Source organism: Varroa destructor, unplaced genomic scaffold (genome assembly GCF_002443255.2).
Source record: "Varroa destructor unplaced genomic scaffold, Vdes_3.0 BEIS01000003.1, whole genome shotgun sequence".
NCBI classification, from domain to species: Eukaryota; Metazoa; Arthropoda; class Arachnida; order Mesostigmata; family Varroidae; genus Varroa; species Varroa destructor.
In genome coordinates, this window is record NW_019211456.1 from 42,468,935 (window position 1) to 42,488,907 (window position 19,973).

A 19,973-nucleotide genomic window follows, 5' to 3' on the forward strand; every position below is an offset into this window, starting at 1 on the left:
CAGAAGCCCCGACCTGTAGCCGTGAAAATTTCCAATTAACACAATAATGCACCCACTGTTCCTAGCTTGAAACAATCGTCGATAGATACACCTATGTAGTACTGTGAAGCATAGAACCGTTTGTCTAGCTTTTCCCTTGCTATGAGCATACAAAATCGGAACGACTTCTAACATCTTCAAGGGAACATTACTCATATAGCATTATAGATTCGGTTTAGGCTGTCATGGTGAAAAAGTTGATTTGTTTTGGAAATGATGACAGATGGGGGTTTCCTCACCGGCTATAGACACTACCAACGGCGAAAAATGGTACCTGTGCAAATTTCGTCTATCGCCAAATACAGGTCTGGAATTTTTAGAAAAACCGATACATATTCTTTGGACGATACACACACAGACATCTGTCAGCCTCAGTGTACTCTACATGATCTCACCATCACATTACGTCTCTAATAATCTCAGCTTCAGATGGATTATGCTGTTATATATACATATGGCCTAGTTCAAAATGATTACAGATTATCAAACGCTTTGGCGCCCAATGCTATTCGAGCAAATCGTTATTGCTCAGATGTTTTACTACGAATTCAAGCCTGATACGCTCCTGGCTAAACCAACACTTGCGCGTAACTGTGCCATAAAAGATAGTAATCAGCTTCAATTTTCGAACTTGAATTCGAAGGCATTAAACCTCATCTCTCCCCAGATTTCTGCTGCGGCCCACGAACAAAAAAAGTAGCTGTTTCATTGTCTTTCGCTGAAGCTATTGCTATCACAGCGGCTTCATTCACATCGAAAAAAACCCGCTGCTAGCGCAAGGCGAGCCAACGCTTGTGGTTATCGATACGCGTTGATAGACCTCGTCCTCGATGCGCGGTCCAGATCGGCGCTCCACAATCAGGATCATCTATCCATAGATCCATGCATTCTTCATTGGCAGTGGCTGCTCCACGAGACGCAATCGGTAGCGATAGGGGGACGGTAGCGGCAATCCGACAATAGCAACCGAACTATGAAAATTGCTTATTTTCTCTGTGGCACCTCTTATCTCGCGGCCGCTGTACGTGTCCAAATGGTACTCGAGTAGTGTTACATTAATTATACAACAAGCAATATTACTCTGTCGCCGGGAGATGTGGTCGTACGCACTCGACCGATCAATAGAAGATAGACGGTGCCGCTTCTGACGTTGGCCATATTGTCGCTGGTGACCAGCACGTTAATTCGTTCACGTTTTCTACTACTGTTTCTTAAGCTATACTCGATCGAGCCGTATAAATGGAGCGTTTAATAGGCTGTGGTACGCTATGGCTGGTACCGCATCGACGGATTGCAGCGGTGATTGCACTCAATGAATGGCTGTCTCGTTCTGTCGAAGCTGTTGATTATTACCGTTAATACACTTGTACCAAAATGGCAGCGAGGAAATCGACGTAAAAAACGCGCCGCTATCACCGCTATGATCATGAGTGTGAGAAATAAGATCGCCGAAGGGGAATTTCGTAGCGGTGCTAATGTTGCTGCTGAAAATCGTTTTTGCTTCACTTACAGAGCTTCCTTTGCGTCTTTCTCGCCCACGGAATTGCCAACGGAATCGTATGAGAGAAAAATGACTGGAGTGATGAGCACAGGCCAGATGGCACTGAAACAGCAGAACAACATTAGATCGGCTGCTGGCTATTGTGGCTGCGAGTACGGCGTTGTTTCGAGACTAAACGACTATACGTGCCGTATTGGAATACGCTATAGAGTGAAGTGATGTTGGTGCGGAGCTGCAAACGACTAATTGCTCTCCCAATGAACCGCGCAAGCAAAAGTACAAACGAGGAAACATGGACGAAGCTACCACGAACCGTGGATGGACGTCATGTAAATATATCTCGTGGTATGATTTACTCGATGCAGCTATCGAACGCATACGTATACAGAAGCAGTGTCTTCCGTTCCGCCGGAAGCCAACTAAGTAAAACAAATACTTAATACGAGCAAGTTATCTGGGTACAAATAGTGTGATTCTAAGCTTTACTAAAAGACAGCATAAGGGAAAGCTGGTAGTCGTCCACTAATTATTCACTCCGATCAGACATGATAGGCCAGCGCGTCGGTCAGTGCAACATGACAGGTCGCTCAGATTGTGCGTCAACTGGGAAATAAATCTATTTCACTGACGAGTCGTTGCTATGGGGCCTAGACTAAAAAGCTACTGGATTGTCCGTGACGCCGTGAACGTTCTGCACGTCAGAACACGCACATATGTTTCTGACTTCAAATTCAATTATTGGCGTTGGAAACTACCATTTATTCAGATGCAGCAGTGTATTTGATCACTTTAGCCTAATAGCTAAAAAAAGAAGAAAAAAAAAGACAAGGCCTTCGGGCTAATTAATTGGCTGAATGTGTACATATATATATTTGAGTAATTCACACATAGTTCGCCAATGTCGACCAAGCTTCGGGCAGCTTAATGATCTGGTAACACTGCACGTGTATCAAATCGTGTATTCATTATTATCTATGCTAGCAAACAACGAGCATGAAAAATGTGCTTTAAATGTTATTTATTATTAAGCACTGCTATGCGAGGCAAAGCAATCACGCACTTCAGCTACCAGTTCTTATCTTTCGGACTCACATACGCATGATCGACCCTACCAATTTCGTCGTTGTGCTGTAACAGATTTTTCCTTTTTTTTTTTTTTTTTTTTTTTGAAAATATTATAAACATTACTCAAAAGAACGGCTTGGGTGGATTGTGTCTGTCCCATGTTACCGTGTCGGAATAGATGTTTCCCTAAGCCCCCCCAGAGCGATACCTCACTGACGGGCGGCAAACGCTAACTGCTCTGAAATTTCGTCGTCGATTCGTCGCCAGCCGCACAAGGCGTGGTTCTGTTCGCAGCGGGACGTGGGAATCTCTGGAGCACTTCTTCTACCCGTCGCCACCCCCTAAACCGGCACCAGCAAGATTCGCTTCTTCGATACTAGTACTTCGAATTGCCTCGTCTGTTCTTAAGAATAAGTTCCTTTACCCCTGACTCCACTCGATGATCCCATGTCCATCGGCAGCGCGAAACCTGTCGCTGCTGATTTATACGACCGGTTGATTTTGGTAACAGTATTCAGTATTTGCCACGTTTATTTTCATGCAGGACGTTTTGGCGCTTGCCAACAAGCACTGCCTACCGATTATGAGAATTTATCACGTTGGTCAGCTCTTCGGTCGTTTTCCAGGGATCGAGGCTGCTTTTTTAGCGCTGTTGAGCTCGTGTTCTGGCGGCCGTGGTTTCTGATAACGATGGGTTTTCAATTACGAGCGTTCTTATAGGCAAAGGACACATTGAGAGTTGTTGTCTATCGTTCAATGAACAGTCCAGATTTTCACTAAGAAGCAAACTAGAATATTGCTGACAATTTGCTGCCGTATTGGACTGATATTTAAAACTATTGAGACTTTGCGCCTCTTGTCGAACTGGTTCTTCTGCTGGCTTCCAAAAAAAGGGTTTACAGAAATGAAATATTCATTCGATCCAAATAGTGAGTAGACCCAGATTTTCACTTATACGTATCACAGCCTAAAGGGTACTGTGCATGGCATTACGTGAGTGGCCACAAAGCATTATTTATGATGTCAGTTGTACAGTTACGTCGAAGAAGAAGAAGAAGAAGAAGAAGAAGAAGAAGAAGAAGACGTGCCTCAGCTAAAACTCTGTGGGTTATTGCGAAACCACTGTCGTTCCCATCTCAAACGTAAGTTCAAACCGGCTCTGCTTGTCACGAGACGAATTCTGATTCGTTCAGCTCTAAAGAAGATATGGACCAATCTTGAACATGAATCACGTACGTCATCTACACTCCAATCACGAACATCCAGATCCGAACAATCAGGACTGCCTGCCGTTCACAGAAGATGCTAAGAGTACACACAGTTCTAAATCCAGAGCTTCTAATCCATCGAAAGTGCGAGCTGATAATTATTGGAACATTGTAATCTTACTCATGTACATCGTATGCGCTCTTTGGCGAAAATCTCTTTGAAGAAAAGGAAACCGATGGTGCATTCAACTATCTATCTATCTATCTATCTAGCCAACAGTGGCGGACTGGACGAAGGCAAATTAGACACAATGCTTCTGCTCCGATCTCGTGTATTCGATTCGTCCGCGTCAACGCGAAACTGAGTGGCCGACCTAATTTTTGCCGGGAAACGTTGCTCGGAACCATCAAGGGAACAGGAATGGCAAGCCAACGTGCGTGCAGTGACACCCTATGCACAGAACGATACAATGTGCAGCCCTTTCTTTTGCCGCGGCTATGCATATAACACATAGTTGTGGCTGATAGCAGCATTGCCAAACTGCCAAGGACTACAAATGTAGAACTCAGACAACGACATCGACTGTGCTAAAAGCGGCTACATCCGTAATGAAGCTTATTGATTTTAGAAAAATAGGAGAATGAAAGGTTGATAAAGTTAAAGGCCTAATTCGAACGCCGACGCTGCTAGTGACAATCGTGACGGCAACTTTGCCGCATTTACTATTGAGCAATAAAGCATAGGACTGACCGCTACCTGAGTGCGACAGACTGACCAGTGCCGAACTTTCGGCACAAGGCGAAGTTCAACTCGGAGGGAACAGTGTTCTAGCGGGAAGGGAGCAGAGGTGAGGCGTGTATTTGCATCCCTTTACGATTATAAACAGGATTATAGGCAGACAGACTTGTCTTCGCTTTACTGTGAACATTGCTGCGGCATGCGTCGTACTTCTGCCGCTGCTGCTCTGTATATGGTATGGAATAGTTGAATAAGCGAGTTGATGACCTGCTGCGTTCAACGTACAAAAATCCGCTAATCACGCGGCTCAGGCTCAAGGATCCGCTAGCTTAAAAGCTGATAGAAACGACCGTGGAATATATTGTTAGATGAATCACTCTGGTGCGAGGTATTGTAGGCCGAAATAAGGATAAATATCAATGAAAACAGATATTCTCCTGTTATGCGGTTTCGCTATTTTCTTTTTAATATTTAAGTGGGTATGCTGAAAATGAAGCATGCCACTTGTTGTTTGCCGAATGTCTCTCATAATTTTAAACAACAAAAAATAGTTGAAATTGTAAAGTATACTTTTTGAGTCCGAATGTATATGCTTACGACAGGAGCGTATTGACCCAGTTCAAGAAGGACCTTAATCTACATGGGAATTTCTGTGACATGTAGTCCTTCAGGCCAGTGTTGTGCATTACGGAGGTAAGCTGATAAGCTGTACACGCTGAGATGCATACAGCTGGAGAAGATACTTCAAATCGACTTAAAGTAATAACGATGGGTCGCACTACTTCTTCCGAACCATGTGAAAGGTCTACGACAAACACGCTTAGTCAGAGCAGGTAACAGACTTGTGCAAGCTAAGGTGTTTCAAGCGATTCCTTATTTTCAGTCTCAGTTTGCCCTAATAGCTTGACAACGTTAATATTAATACATTCGAGTGTTTGAAATTGCCGCTACGTACCGTGTTTGTTACGTACGAGCTACCACGCCTTGCATTACACGCCGTCCTCACTGATGGCCAGCCTTATCTCTCTCTATCCGTGCTTTTCTCTCGTTAAACGGAGCGAGATGCAAAACGACTTCCCTAAGGTTTCCCAACAATATTATTGCTCTTCGGTCTATCAAGGAACATGGTATATTTCGTTGCTATAATAATGTATGGTTAATATTTTAGCAGGCGCGCCAACCGAGCAAGAGACACCTGTGTAATTTTCAAAATGCCAGCTTAATGATCCTTTCGTTCATTTACGAATAATATGTACATAACGCATTATATGCGATTTATATAGAAAGAGGAAACTTTATGCCTAAAATCATTCCTAGACCTTAGGTACATTCCAATGGTAGATAAATGACAATTGTCAAATCCAAACAAATGGTGCCTCTGCATATATACGTGTATCTATAAGTCAACGTGATCGTGAAAAGGTGACTTAAAAGAGTAGGTAGAACCCTAAATATGCAAGTGTCCGTATTATTGCCGGGCTATCCGGAGGTTTGGCGAAAAGCAAAGGTAATTTCGAATCTTTCAATTTTCCATTTCATTATCACCGATGAAATCCGGTGAAGCTTCTGTTAGATGTGTTGACCTTTTCTTCGCTTTTAAATATTCACAAATAGGTAAAGTGGGTTAACTAATTGTTGCTCCAACATACCCACAAGACGTAGCGCAAGGACGACACAGACACTGGACTTAACTTGTGGTATATTAGTATAAATAAAAATATCACCACCCGGTGTATAAACACTGCATTTGATCATACATCTTCCATAACCCAACAGTATTGATAGTCCGAGGAATATATAATAGAAGCACATGGAACAAACAACAAAGTTGTTTCTGCTCGATACTTCGTTCGAAATGTCAGCGAGTTCTTAGGTGTGGTATATTAGAACCCGGCTTGAGCTATGTCGAAACTCGAGTACTTTTTTAATCTCGTAGATATTTCCCATGTATAGTCTACTATCACAATCACTGTGACACGATAAACACAAACAGCTGTATATACGATGACTGAAGTGCAGGTTGTCTTGCGGACTTGGATTAGCTTTTTGCGATTTCATGTCTTCACTTTGTTCAGTTCATGATTATCATTATTATAATTATCATACGATTACTTTTTGACAAAGGTCAAAGTGCAAGGCCAAGCGGGCCGAACGCTTAGATGAAGCTTCAGTAAAGATGCCTGGGCACAATTGTTGCTGCTAACGGCTATGACCGGAAGAGTACAAGCAATATTCAGAGTAGTTGTGGTCATATGTACATTGACCAGACGCAAAAGCCTCGGCCCCTCTGCGATCATCATGATCGTCGTCGCCATTGCCGCTGTGTTTCATATATCTTTCTTCTATCAGTTAGAAGGTCTTCACAGGTTTTTTTTCACTCGACAACAACAAAAGGCAGAATGTCATCGGTGAAGTATCGTCCACCGCGGCCGTTGCCCCAGTTTCGTCTCAGCGATTTGGAGCTAAATAGCGTGATCAATCAATATCAGTGATCATTACTATATTTACATGTCTTGTGCCGAATACAAAATTTGATTCTATGACATGTATAAACATTCTAATGACATAAAAAACAAATAAGGCTGTACATAATTACACGTTTTCTCTCAATTCAGAAGTCGTCGATGACTTGTATGTGACAGCAACAACCACATCGATAAGAATCATCATCATCATTATCGTTCGTATCGCAGCCTCTTCTGCCCATTTCGGTATTTCGTGGAAAATTGCATTTTTATGTGTGTGAATCAACTAAACCAGAGCACATTTCAGAAGCACGGTAGGAACTTATCATAGGGGACCAGGACAGGAAAACTAGACGTTCAACGACAGTTTTTTGTTCTAAATGTAAATATTAGCAGTAAAAGATCGCGGCTGGAGAAACTATCAAAAACCGCAGCCATTACGTACGTTCAATATCAATTAGCTGAACTTATAACACACGCACTTCTCTATGGCATGATGCTGATATCAGTAGTGTTTCTCTGAGGTTGATTTTTTAAGAATCGGCCTTACGATGCGCTGGGAAGATTTGCAAGCTGTGCGGGCGATTAGCCATTGTCGCTCGATCGTACGTACACACTGCGCGGTACTACCAACACGGTAAATACGTGGGTATGAGTTCGCAAGTTAAATCGCGACCAGTACCAATCTATTATACAGCTGTTACTCTAATTATCGTCACGCCGTCATAGTTGTGCTGCAACGTTTAGCTAAGGTAAACAAATAGCTAGTCTGAAGATTTGTAAGAAAATTATGTCCACTATCAACGAATCTATTGTTTCTGTGAACCGTCGCCGCCCAAAGCCGTCAGTGTTGTACAGTATACGCTCTCTATGTGTCCCAAAATCTCACAGTCCACCTGTTAGATGCATCTGCGGAATAGGGAGCTCAACTCCACACGGTCGCATATACCGACCTGGCGTGTTTTTTTTTTTTTTTTTTTTTTTTACTTATCGCCTTCTGTGCGCTTTTAAATTATCATCGCAAGTTTGGTGAGACATATTCATCAGCTGGTTGGTTTAGATCGTTCAGAGCGACAACAGCTAGTCTACGACTAACCTGATACGATCCATGTTGTGATATAGCGATGAAAATAACAAGGGAAGCGGACGACGAATTTCCAGTGGCGGCAGCCATAGAGAGTGTAAGTGTGGGGAGATCTTGCTTGCTACAATTCCTTTAACAAATCTGTAATGCTTTTTTTGACGTACTAAAAGGATATGTTGATGCCCACCTTATTTTTTGACACAGTCATGCGGCGGGTGGAACGGCGTCACCAAAGGTAGCAGATACACCAGCACTGGCAGAAGAAGCAAACACGTCACACACTATTATAAGTTATCAAAGGGGCGATGCCTAAGGGAACAAATGGGGAATTTTTGCGGTAAATAAGAACAGCCGGTAGTGAGCAAAAGGCTGGTTAGCTCCACCGCTGTAGCTGTCGCCGTTAATGTTAAGCCGGCTATCAAAGCTAATGATGAAGGGCATTTTAATGGTCTTAAGGTAATGCGTTGGGTCTTGTTGGCGCTGGTGTAGCGAACCGACAGTGACAGACTGCAAGAGGTAAAAACGTGAGTAGTAACCGTTAGATATCTTGTTTGGTTCCTGGAGAGTCTGTCTGTTTTGATGATAGCCGTATCGCTTGCCTTCGGGTCTGGCGGGCATCAACAACCACAACAACAACCTAAGGCAAATAAAAACAACCATATCAGCGTAGTATATTAGCACACTGAGACGGTAAATTATAATTTTATTCGTGATAATAATGCCTTGATTGTTGCTGGCTACGCGGCGCCGATAGCAACATTGTCGAAAACTAAATGAAGCGTTAGACTCGATAGCTGCGTTGTCCTTCCGCTAGCGGACTACTACGGAACCTATTATATCTATGTGTTGACGCGTAAGTTAACAGGTAAAGTTTCATGTCGTACGTTGAAAATTTATAAGTACCGATGGTATTTACAACGATTGGTAAGGCAGTATTCTTGGTGCTGATAAGGCGATCAGCACTGAACGCAAACCTTAAAATACAAGTACAATGGTTGTGAGATTACGCTTTTCACTGGGCCGTTAACGCAAGTCAGCATAAAGCAATACAATTTACGTGCTTACGTCTAGGTTCTGGCACTTTCAGAAAAAGACAGTACCTCTATCGATACCGAATGTGGCTATTTTTTTTTTTATGACGACGGATCAAATGAGTTACCCATGTAAAGTAGAGGATTATAGCACATAAATTGCTGAGATATACCAGCTAGAGAGAAAATTAAGAAGCTACATATTTTTAGGAAACATCTAGTGATCACTATAGTACGGACGCCATTACGCCGACGTCTACAATATACAGAGCACTGAATTGAAGTGAACGCTGTTCACTCCGTATGGTCAGTGCAAAAGCTGTAGATACAAGATGGAAACGCACAGAGACATGCGAATAAAACGCGTGCAGAATCATGTAACCCCATATGAGGTTACAAACCCGGAACCCAAATCAGAGACATGCCAGTAGCAAAAGCTGGGCCGGCTTTACACTTGCTTTTTTGTCACTTACTCTGACAATCTAGTGCTGCTAAGTGTTTCGAGAAGACGACGTCAGCTTACCACTGTTATTCTAGATTATGTCAGGCCGAAACACATGATCCTAATAATACCCGCTTAGTATCAGTCGCTCTTACCTGAAAATTTGACATTTCTCAGAGTTAGTTACACAACTTAGGCGTTCAACCTTTGCCGCTATTTCACGGGTATAATTAATTACTTTATATTATAACCTATTTACCGGATGTGAATGAATTAGCTAGCTCAGACCAACACCGCCACTTACGTAATCACCCCATTGGCTAGATCTGGCTTATGTTTTGCAATAAGCGTCACAGCTTGAGAGCGATTATGACTTAATTACAGTCACACAATAAAAGATCGCCATCTTATCACTGCGCGGCTTTGTATCCCCCCATGCAATCTCATCTATTTAATTTATCGTTACAACCATATGGTCTCATATAGAGCCAGCCTTCGCTACTTTGATATATGGCTTTCTACCGAACTCTTTGTGGTTTGCTATTGCAAACACTTCAAGCTACGGTGTTGCAGTGCCGTATTGCTATGCTTAGCGTAGATATTGGACGCGTCACCACAGACGTCATTAACGGTGTTGGACAAAAAGCAAATGTAAGAGATGGAGCACGATTGGGTTTCTTCTCCGCTCACAGCCACAGATGCCCTGTTCTTCTAGCGCCTCTAACACAGAATAAGTTGTTTTTTGACAGTAACTAGACGAAGAGGTTGAATTCGCTCGTGTGGTGTAATTTACCAACGAACTTCTATGAACCCCATCAACAACAGAGTTTGCTCTATCTTACTCTCACTTTTGCCCCAGCTCCGCTTACGTGCAGCGAGGTAGAAACGAACCAAGCTAATTCAGTCCCACTGTTCTTAACTATCGTGCAATTTCAGTACTTCTTTATTTCGACATGAAACACTGACCGATGCCATATTAATTGATTAAGTTGGCTGTTATATAGAAGCGTGTTTATGTTTCATATATACATAGGCTTAACTCATCAGATCTTCTCTCATGTACAAACATACCTCGTTCGTAGGGCAGACTACACGGATCGATGTGTTGCGGACCCTTTCATTATGGAACAAATGAGCACGCAGATGGATGAGCGAATAGTGCTGACAGGCAGGTACTACTGATCTATACGCATTTTGTTTTATTCTAAATAGTTTGCTATTCATATCGTCCCCTGAATTGCTACCCCTGAAGCGCTAACCCTATGGATCGACTTCAGATGGATAGGCAAGATACGTATCATCGTCAATCACTGCACTGATCATTCGCTGAGTGGTAATGAGACTTTTGCTCTGTGCCGTACGGTTGCTGTTATTGACGGTGACGTCGCACTATTGGCGTCAAACGTCGCATAGCTTCAACATATACAAACCTATAATATGCATCGACTCCTAATTTGCTAGTTCGCACAGGTCCGTTTGTAAGCGCACCAATTTTTGCGACAGGTAGTGAGTGAACGACGACACGAAGCCAAGGCACAATGTAGGACAGGCGTTTTTTTCTTTTGTTTACAGCGTTTACTCGGCTGCCTTTGCCTTGTTTTTATACGTGAAGATTCATCTATCCACATCGTATCTGCCTCATTGAATAATGATGAACCGATATAGCGTCATCCTGTCCTGTAGATTTTGTATTTGGTTTAGCCTAAAGAGAGATTTGCACTGAAAGGCCCCATTGAAAAGTCTGTGGCAACGCCAAGTAGATTTTTACCGCCTGCAAATGTCGCAAGTATCAAAAACGACCGATCGAATGCGATCGCATCACCGTAAAAAATGGCAACAGCTGTGGCCAATAAAGAAAACCTGCAAAGAGCAGAGCGGGGCGAATATTCGAAAAAGACAGGGAAAGGAAAAGCATCTATTTTGTGAAGACGGGGACGTTGCACAAACAAAGTGGGAATAGCAGGCCCTCGCTCGGCCTGGTAGTAACTCGCTCCGGTGTTAATGTGTGGTTGGTGATGAGTTTAGGTAGCTAATTAATTGTATCGGATAGCTGCTGAAAATATTTGCTTTCTTTTTTTTGTTGATACTGTCGTCTCAGTTATTCCAAAGCTGTCGCACGTTGACAAGATACGCCGTCTTCGTACGTCGTCGTACGTGAAAAAATGAAATTACCAATTGGAATGTTTGGTAGTTTTTATTCAAATCTAGGTATTTTTTTTTTTTTTTTTATTGTGAATTCAGAAGTTATGTAGGTTACGTAATGATAGCGATCGACTTCAATAGGGTGTTAAATCAACGACTACGCCCAGGAAATTTAAAAACAATCGAAACAGTTATTAGCGGACCATTGAAAATATATTTCAATATATATTATTATATATATATATATAGATATATATGAAGACATCGTCGAGTGTTTACGACCCTGCCCAATTGGGTGTTGTTGATTGTTCATTTTTTCTGTATTGGACAGATAAACAAGTTCGATCACTGTTGGGGTCACCGTAACAATTTTTTTGAAGAGACGAACGATCCTGCGGCGGTCTTTTACCAAAACGTACGAGATGGTGACGCACCATCAAAGGGTGATTGCTAATCGTTTGGTAATCGTCTGGCCATCCGCAGCCAGTCAAATATGCACTGACCCGCAACACCGAAAGCACGGTGCGACTACCCCAGAAGCAATACTAACATAAACCTATTATAGTCTTAAATTAGCAGTCGAAAACAAGAAAGTAATACAGTCCATAGGCAGCCGTCCGCATGCGCAAAAGATCAGAGATCGACACCAACAGAACGATACCGAACGGATAGGGAACGCCCGAGACCACCTATTGTTGTCGTCCACAGAAGATGAAGCTTCAACTTTTGTGGACTGAAATGAACCTTTTGGGCGACTATCGAAGCTATTACGTTTGTTCACATACAGGCACACGGCCTTCACTTTGGTGTTCATTGTCGAAGCTCGGACATCATGTGATTAACTGGTCGAGCACCTTCATCATTAGCTTTACAGTCGTTTCGTAGTTATCTGAGTCAGTTTTTGAGGTTACAGATCGGTGCGGATTTAGTAAGCCTATTATACAACAAACGAAATTATCAACCTTCCTTTACCGTACTTGGGGCTATATACTCCAAAGTTCTTCGATTACGAACCAAGAAAAACACAGCAACCCAAATCAATCGATTCACTATAAAACTTTAAGACAATTTTTCTTCGCGATTATGTCTGTTCCTATTCATCCTGTATCACTAATCAGGTGAAATATAATTGGCGACTCCCAACTCTATACAGGCTATAAATCACAATTGCTACCAAAGCGTTTTCGAGGTTTTCTGTTTCCATCAACCATCTAATATCAGATACAGCGTAAATACACTGGTCCCGTGAAGAACATCTCGTCAGCGACGGGACCAAAGTTATAAAATAGCATCCAGTCATTTCACATTGACCACTTTCATTGTTTACCATCGTGCGGGCGTTATGCAGATGGGACGGAAGCTGACACAAAAAGGCAGACAATCTAGATGCCCTTTACATCGATGACCCGAACTGACGATCAAACGGCCCGCAGTCCACAACAGCGTTAAAACTATCAGATTAGCTTACATACGAGCTGCTACCTATAGATGTTGTTCGGTCACACTACTTTCATTGACCCTCGATGCGTCTTCGGTGGACGTTACTGCCTCCGCTGATATTGCTATTGTTGCGGCTGTTTCCGTAAAGCGTCGTCGGATAGGAACAGCGCAACGACAAAAAGGGATGACAGTTCTTCTAGATTTTATCGTCTTCTTTTAGGCATATGAAATAGTGAGGGAAACAGATGTGCGCGACTCCTGTATTGATTGGGGTTGGATGATGACAGATGCAAACCTCAGTAGCATGAATTCTAGTCCACTAAATCTTCCGAACGGTTGAATCATCGAATGTCGCGTTTTCTCCTTCCCCCCCCCCCCCTTTTCTTAGGGCTCAACGCTCCTGGCAATTCGTGCGATCTCATTTACATTGAGAAGCGCCATTGCCGATGCCACGAAGTGTCAACATCAAAAGTCGAACCTGTCTACAGTTGTCATTGCCGTCACGTCGATACGATACGGAACACGAAACATCTTGTACAAGGCACTAGAGTTGCTTACCGCACCGCACACGTGTGCATACATAATACACAGATGCGAGCATGTGCTTTTCGTTCTATAGGGCAAACAAGTAGCAAACAAACAAATTCCGAGCAACCCAGCGTGCTATAGTGCTCGTAATAGCTGTGCCCCATCGACAGAACCACCTGAAGATGACGAAGGACAACAGACAACGAAGATGAAAACGACGTATGATGAGAATCGGAAATGAGAAGAAACGCTGGGACAAGTAGTAGCTTCGAAACATATTATTCGCACAAATTGAAATGATGACGAAGGGAGACAACACGACTGCAATCAACAATTGAATCGAAGGTGGGTAGGTAGGTAGGTAGGTAGAACACGTTTGGAACTTCGACTTCCGATGAATTGATTGATCCGATTGGACACGATCAGTTGTAGTCATAAAAGTGCTTGTATATAACAGTAGCTCTTGTTGCTAAAAGTAGTTGTTGTCGGCGGCGTACTAAACATGAAATGCGGCATCAAAAATGGCGACGTAACAAACCACTTCAGCGGTGGGCATCGAGTGTTTTCCTGCGGTGCTCTGCAAATACGCCAACAGCGATAAGTAAATCGAGGAAAAAATTGCTCTGAAGCAGCAGAGCACGACATATAAACAGTGATTGTATTTAAATGCAAAAATAAACGTCTACGTCTTTTGTTACGAATGCTCGATATAGTGGCTTTTTATGAACAAGCGTCAATACGGGCAGAGCCTTACACAGGCCTACATTTAATAGCCTACACGTCGAACCTGTTAACATTGTAATGGCGCCGACGACACTTTATCATCTATTACCGTTCAACAAAGCCTGTGTTCGTAAAGGCGACATATTTCCTATAGGACACTTTTCCAATGTACGTACTATATATATATATATTTTTTAAGTAAAATAGATGTTACGTTTGTACTGGAGTAGATCAAAAAACTGATTAGCTAACTACCAAGCCGGAACGAGAGAGATATTGATATTTTGTTTATATTTTGTATACAGATGTAATCCGCTATTATATAGTAAAGGTACGCATAGGAGAAGCCACGATTTGAAGTCCTTTAGGTCCACAGGTCATTAAACTGCAAGAAGAAGTTGAAGGATAGACGGATGGTAATGTGGATAGCAACGCTGTCACGACTATGATTGTTACTATCCACAAAGTTAGCGTTCTGTGTGGCCATTATGAGGATGAATTTAGGATTTAGATCTATTTTTCCTTCTAGCTTTAATATTAGTGGTAGTGGTGGTGCTTGTAGATATTTGCAGTAACTTTTTAATTAATCCATGGCTGTAATGTGGACAGACGTTGCTAGTCATAACACAGCTCGTACAAATTGGCAAACATCGTTCTAGAGAAAGGTTTATGCGGACTTTTGAAGAAAGTGATGCAGCTGAAGGTTCAGCGTCATTCATTGATACCAGCAGCAGGGGTAAACAGTTACATTGAGGGTAGCCTTGGATAATGCCTAAAACACGACTTCATCGTTGACGAAAATCTCCACAATATCCTGCTAACACGCCTATATATAATTAATACGCAGCAGTGGAGCATTTATTAGAAATATATAGACAGCAGAGCTTTTAATAAACATTTGCCCGCGACTTTTTTAAAATATGCTGGCGCTGCATTATTCTGGGTCGCTAAAAATCGTCTATTGTTGTCTGCTGCATGATGTTTACAAGTATGAAACTATTTTGCCAGCATCAACTAATGGTACCAAGGTTGGTGTTCTTAACATGTAGCCGAAGTTACATTTTAAGTATGTTTCTGAATATTATTATTTTAATCAGACTACGAGATCATTACGTCACGAGTGAAATTTAGACAAGCTTCGAAATTGATTCGTAATTTAACAAGAGTAGAGGAAAAAAATATATAATTTCAATGTAAGGATAGGCACTTTAGCGGTACTAGTGTCGTCTAATTATATTTTTTATTTATTTACCTGACATTTACCTGTACTAATCAAATATAAGCTGTTTTACCAAATCGAATGGCGGCTCCCTACTTGGCGTACCTTGTTGCCAACTCAGTGTTTATCTGTGCCTGACTATGATCTAAACCGGCAAATAAGATCGTCTGTATTAACTCAGCGACAATAACTTACGGCTGAGATAAATTACTTCCTTACCAAATGAACGAAGTTTCAGCTCGTTTTTTTGTTTTCGTATTATCGAAAAACAAAGATCAGCACTTGTTCAACAAACTAGATTTCTGCGGACGGTATGCAGTCGTTTAAGTTATGGTTCGATAACTATGCGTTGTTACAATTGTGCTAACATAGCGCATGGCCTCGAACAGTCCATGCGTATAGCTTGACTTAGCCAACAGTTGTCGTCTCACTAAGTACCCGAATTTTACTCAAGAGAGAATTAATCAAGTATCGTTAACCCGATGGGTGTACCTCTATTTACGTCTCGTTCAGGAGCGCTAAAAAAAGCGCATTTTCAAACAACGAAAACCGTCTAGAAGTCCTGACTCATCCTTTTTTTTTGGCACTGTATTACTGGCGAAAAGCGTATCGTGCATGTATGCAATGCTTCAGCGCGCTCTGTCGAGTTCGATTTTCGGGGGGCTCGTATATCCCTTCAGGGGTTGATAACTGAAAACACGAGAATGAGGGACGTTTAACAACTAGCGTTCCTGCTGTTGGCTGGGTCTGGGCGGTGGTAACGGTGACGAAAAGTAGCGATGCAAAAACAATCGCACTGTTGTAAGTGTGTGCGTGTGTCTTCTAACCTGTGTGATATCGTCATAGCCATCGCTGAATCAGTGTTAGTTTGGCGAGTCATTTCAGCTTCGCGGGTATGTGACATTAGACGGATAATGAACCCCTTACTCGGAGCCAATAAATCATTTGTTGATACTGCGTCCATCCATCGTTCATACCCTCTCAAACTCAAGTTTACAATATGCGTGTATCTGTACGTGTACATCTCGTTGCGGATATGCGCGTGTCCGCATCGTATTTGCGAAACAAATTGGCTGTTCCACTGTCGTCTCTTCGCCGCAAGTGATAATCTATTCTGTAAATTATCATAACGATACCTCTAACAATGGTACTTTCTATATCCCATTCGCTTTCAGCGTTATTGCGTCCTTCAATATACTTTCTATATTACGTAGATAGTCACTGATCTAGTTACCAAAAATATTCACAAGTCATTATCGAGCTTCCTCTGTTCAAAAGAATGACCTTGAGTCAATCGATCTCATCACTATATTCCGCATCCGGAGATGTCAAATTCGAAATTAATGCTGATAGATACATAGTTTTCGTGCTTAGTCACCTTCATAATTTCGAAAGGCAATAATCTTCCAAGTGAGTTTACTACATGACGCCAGCGACGTGACCTTCACTTCTGACTCTGTTCTAGTCTAAGCCAGCAAATCTCTAGTGATCTCCACCAGCGAATCTACTATATTTCGAAACAACAGCCAGCATTACCTACATTTCACATGCCACTTATTGCCGACATAATTTTCCGCTGCAGTGCAAGATGATCATCCAATATAGAAAAGCAGAAGTTAAATAAACGATCTTGAGATGTAAACACCTATACTGCATCCCCAAAGCTTACTGACTGATCATCGCGTTCATAGCAATTTTGTACTATCACTACAGTGTAAAGATCTTTACCATCTCGTCCTCCACTTTTTCTTCAACTTAGCTCGATCGCTTACTCGTTTTTTGGCCAAAACCCTCACCTCTGAATCGCTTCACATAGGCCCTTCACCTTTTATTTATTCATTATTGATTCCCCTCATGTGCGACTACTATTATTTCTAGGATTTTTTCATTCATTACCGATATCGCTGTTGTCATTATCAACTGTTAACCTGCTCATCATCGTAGTAGAAATCATGGTTGTCATCTCCTGGTATATCTGTCTTTCGCCGAATTTCTGTCATTTGGCACTGAAGTGCTTTTTCATGAGAATCCCGCCGATTCCTCTCCCTCCCCCCATCCCACCTCTTTCCCTCCGAGTCATTCAGTTCAGTTCAGCTCAAAGGTCGTTTAATTTTCGGTTCCTTTTCGCGTTCTAATGGCAGTTGCACGAGATAACTGTTAATCATTACTTTATCCGATATGTGAAGACTGCAACACCAGTGTATGTTTTGTGTTATCACTTGCATAAATTTATATATATATATATAGATCAGCAGTATTTAGCATTAATTATCATTATATTATTATTTTATGCAGTATTTTTAGTAGCAGCAACTGGATGTGGCCAGACAAAGGGCCAAATAGGTGTTTTTCGGCCCTCCATATGACTCGATCTGTTAATTACTATGATTAATACTATTATTATTGTCGATTTCAGATCTCATGGGACGGGAAAGCCAAAAGAAAGCAGGAAACGGAGTGTTCATTGCACAATAAACAAAAGCTGCCGCCATTACTCATTTGCGATCAGGCATCATCGCAATAGGTGGCCAATGCCTATTCAGTAATGGGAAACAATCACTCTTTTGCTACCTCTGCTGCTCAGGTCTGGTTCGGACTGTTTCTGGCTCCTTGATTCTTCTTGGTTCCGTTCGACGTAAATAGTTCGCTCTTTTTCCGTTGCGATTTTCAATTCAGCACCGGCGTTTATTTCGCTTACGTTGACACTGGTAGAAGCACGTCGGCGATGTTAGGGGCGACGCAACTCCAGAACTGCGAGACCCCCGTGGAGCCGCCGTCCGCGGAGGCTACGGCAGCAGCATCATCAGATCAGGCGTGACTGAAAACTACCCAGTAGCAACGGTAGCAGTAATGTCGGCAGATCCCTAAAAGCACAAGTCGATGCCGTAGCCGCAGTGGTTGTAGAGGCCTAACAAGCAGCGTCGGATGGAAACAAAAAAAACTATACCAAAATCGTGAGCTTGCGGCCATTCGGACAGTTAGCCTGTTGCGAAACAGACGACGATAAATTCAAACGCGAGTGCGTTTCTCTGTTTTTGTATGTAGGTGTGCCTATGATCGAGTGCCTACATGCAACGTAGTAAACAATGCGATTCACTTTTGCAGGAAGTCCTAGTGACCTGCATCGTTTTCGGATCACAAAACTTTTACGAAGGCTTAGTTTTCTAATTTGAAGAGAAACGATGCAGCGCAATGACCGGTTTGACACAATCGGATCTGCCTCTGCAGTCAATTTGCCAGTAGTTAGAATACGATGAAATATTTGTCTGTGGGCTCATTTGCGAACAGGCTCTTGCTTTAATAAAGACGAATATGTTATTATTTAATAAATGAAAAAAACTGGACACCTGAATCGAAGCGTAATATACAAGCTCCATGCCGGTAATAATGTAATAGCGATAAACAGAAATTATTAAAACTGAATACATGACTGTTGGTACGGACACTTGTTCGGGCCATCATACCTATATTTCTATTAAGACCCTGAACTGAACATCTTGCCGGGCATCTATCTCTCTGATTCTGAAACACACTCACGCTAGCTAATATCATACAGTTCCATTGATACTTGCTGTGTGGATTAAATGACTATTTCTGACGGGGTCTGAACGCTTTGAGAAAACCAGCGAGTCAAAGTTCGTCTGTTTTCACAAGCGTTCCAATCATCTGATTACTGTGCTAAGTTGACAATGATCTAGTTAATAATAACAAGTTAAAACGCGAGAAGTTGAACCAGTCAGTAGACAGCAGTCCCCTATGCACGTCTCTGCGTCCAGTGTGCGACATAGTTGGACACGTGCCTTTTGCGGCCCAGCCCGTGGATAAGACAGCGCTTTTTGTAACGTCCGTTAGTCAAGCGTGTCGTCGTGTATCTAGACTCTGACGGGTGCTCATGGAACACATATTATAGCGACAACCATTAGACTAGTCTGTACGTAGCGCTAGGTCATGTCTGTTTCTTAGCAATAACACTGTTATAGTCGCAGTGGGAGCTCTAAGCAAATGAAGATGATGGGACTTGTGTATGCGTCGTTTTGTCTAAAATAAACACACACAACAGGTAGTTTTTTTTCGTGGTCTACAGTGATATATAGCTGCTGCATGGTGTAACAGTTCATCAGGAAATCACTCTGTGGTACCATATACATTTCACTCGCCATCTGTCTCGCTCGTACCAACACCGTCGGTCGCTTAGAAGAAGGCCTCGTAACTGTCGATTGAATTGCATTGTACTTAATTCTTATATGTGGGCGGTGAAGAACCTTGTTCCTTCACTCAAAGGGATTTCGAATATTGTACTTGGCTATGTCGTTAGTCTCTATCGATCAGTCTCGCACCCTGCAACGG

General features: G+C 42.3%; 1 protein-coding gene and 1 long non-coding RNA gene across 6 annotated transcripts in view; one reads left to right on the plus strand and one right to left on the minus strand.

Annotated features, from left to right (window-relative positions):
• mwh (multiple wing hairs) overlaps positions 1 to 19,973 on the minus strand; it is a 169,094-nt gene that overhangs the window by 108,144 nt on the left and 40,977 nt on the right. The gene's annotated exons all lie outside the window — the stretch shown is intronic.
• LOC147756975 (uncharacterized) lies at positions 12,298 to 18,978 on the plus strand. The gene is made up of 2 exons (XR_015322822.1): positions 12,298 to 14,029; positions 18,043 to 18,978. It is a non-coding gene; the product is annotated as an uncharacterized LOC147756975 (long non-coding RNA).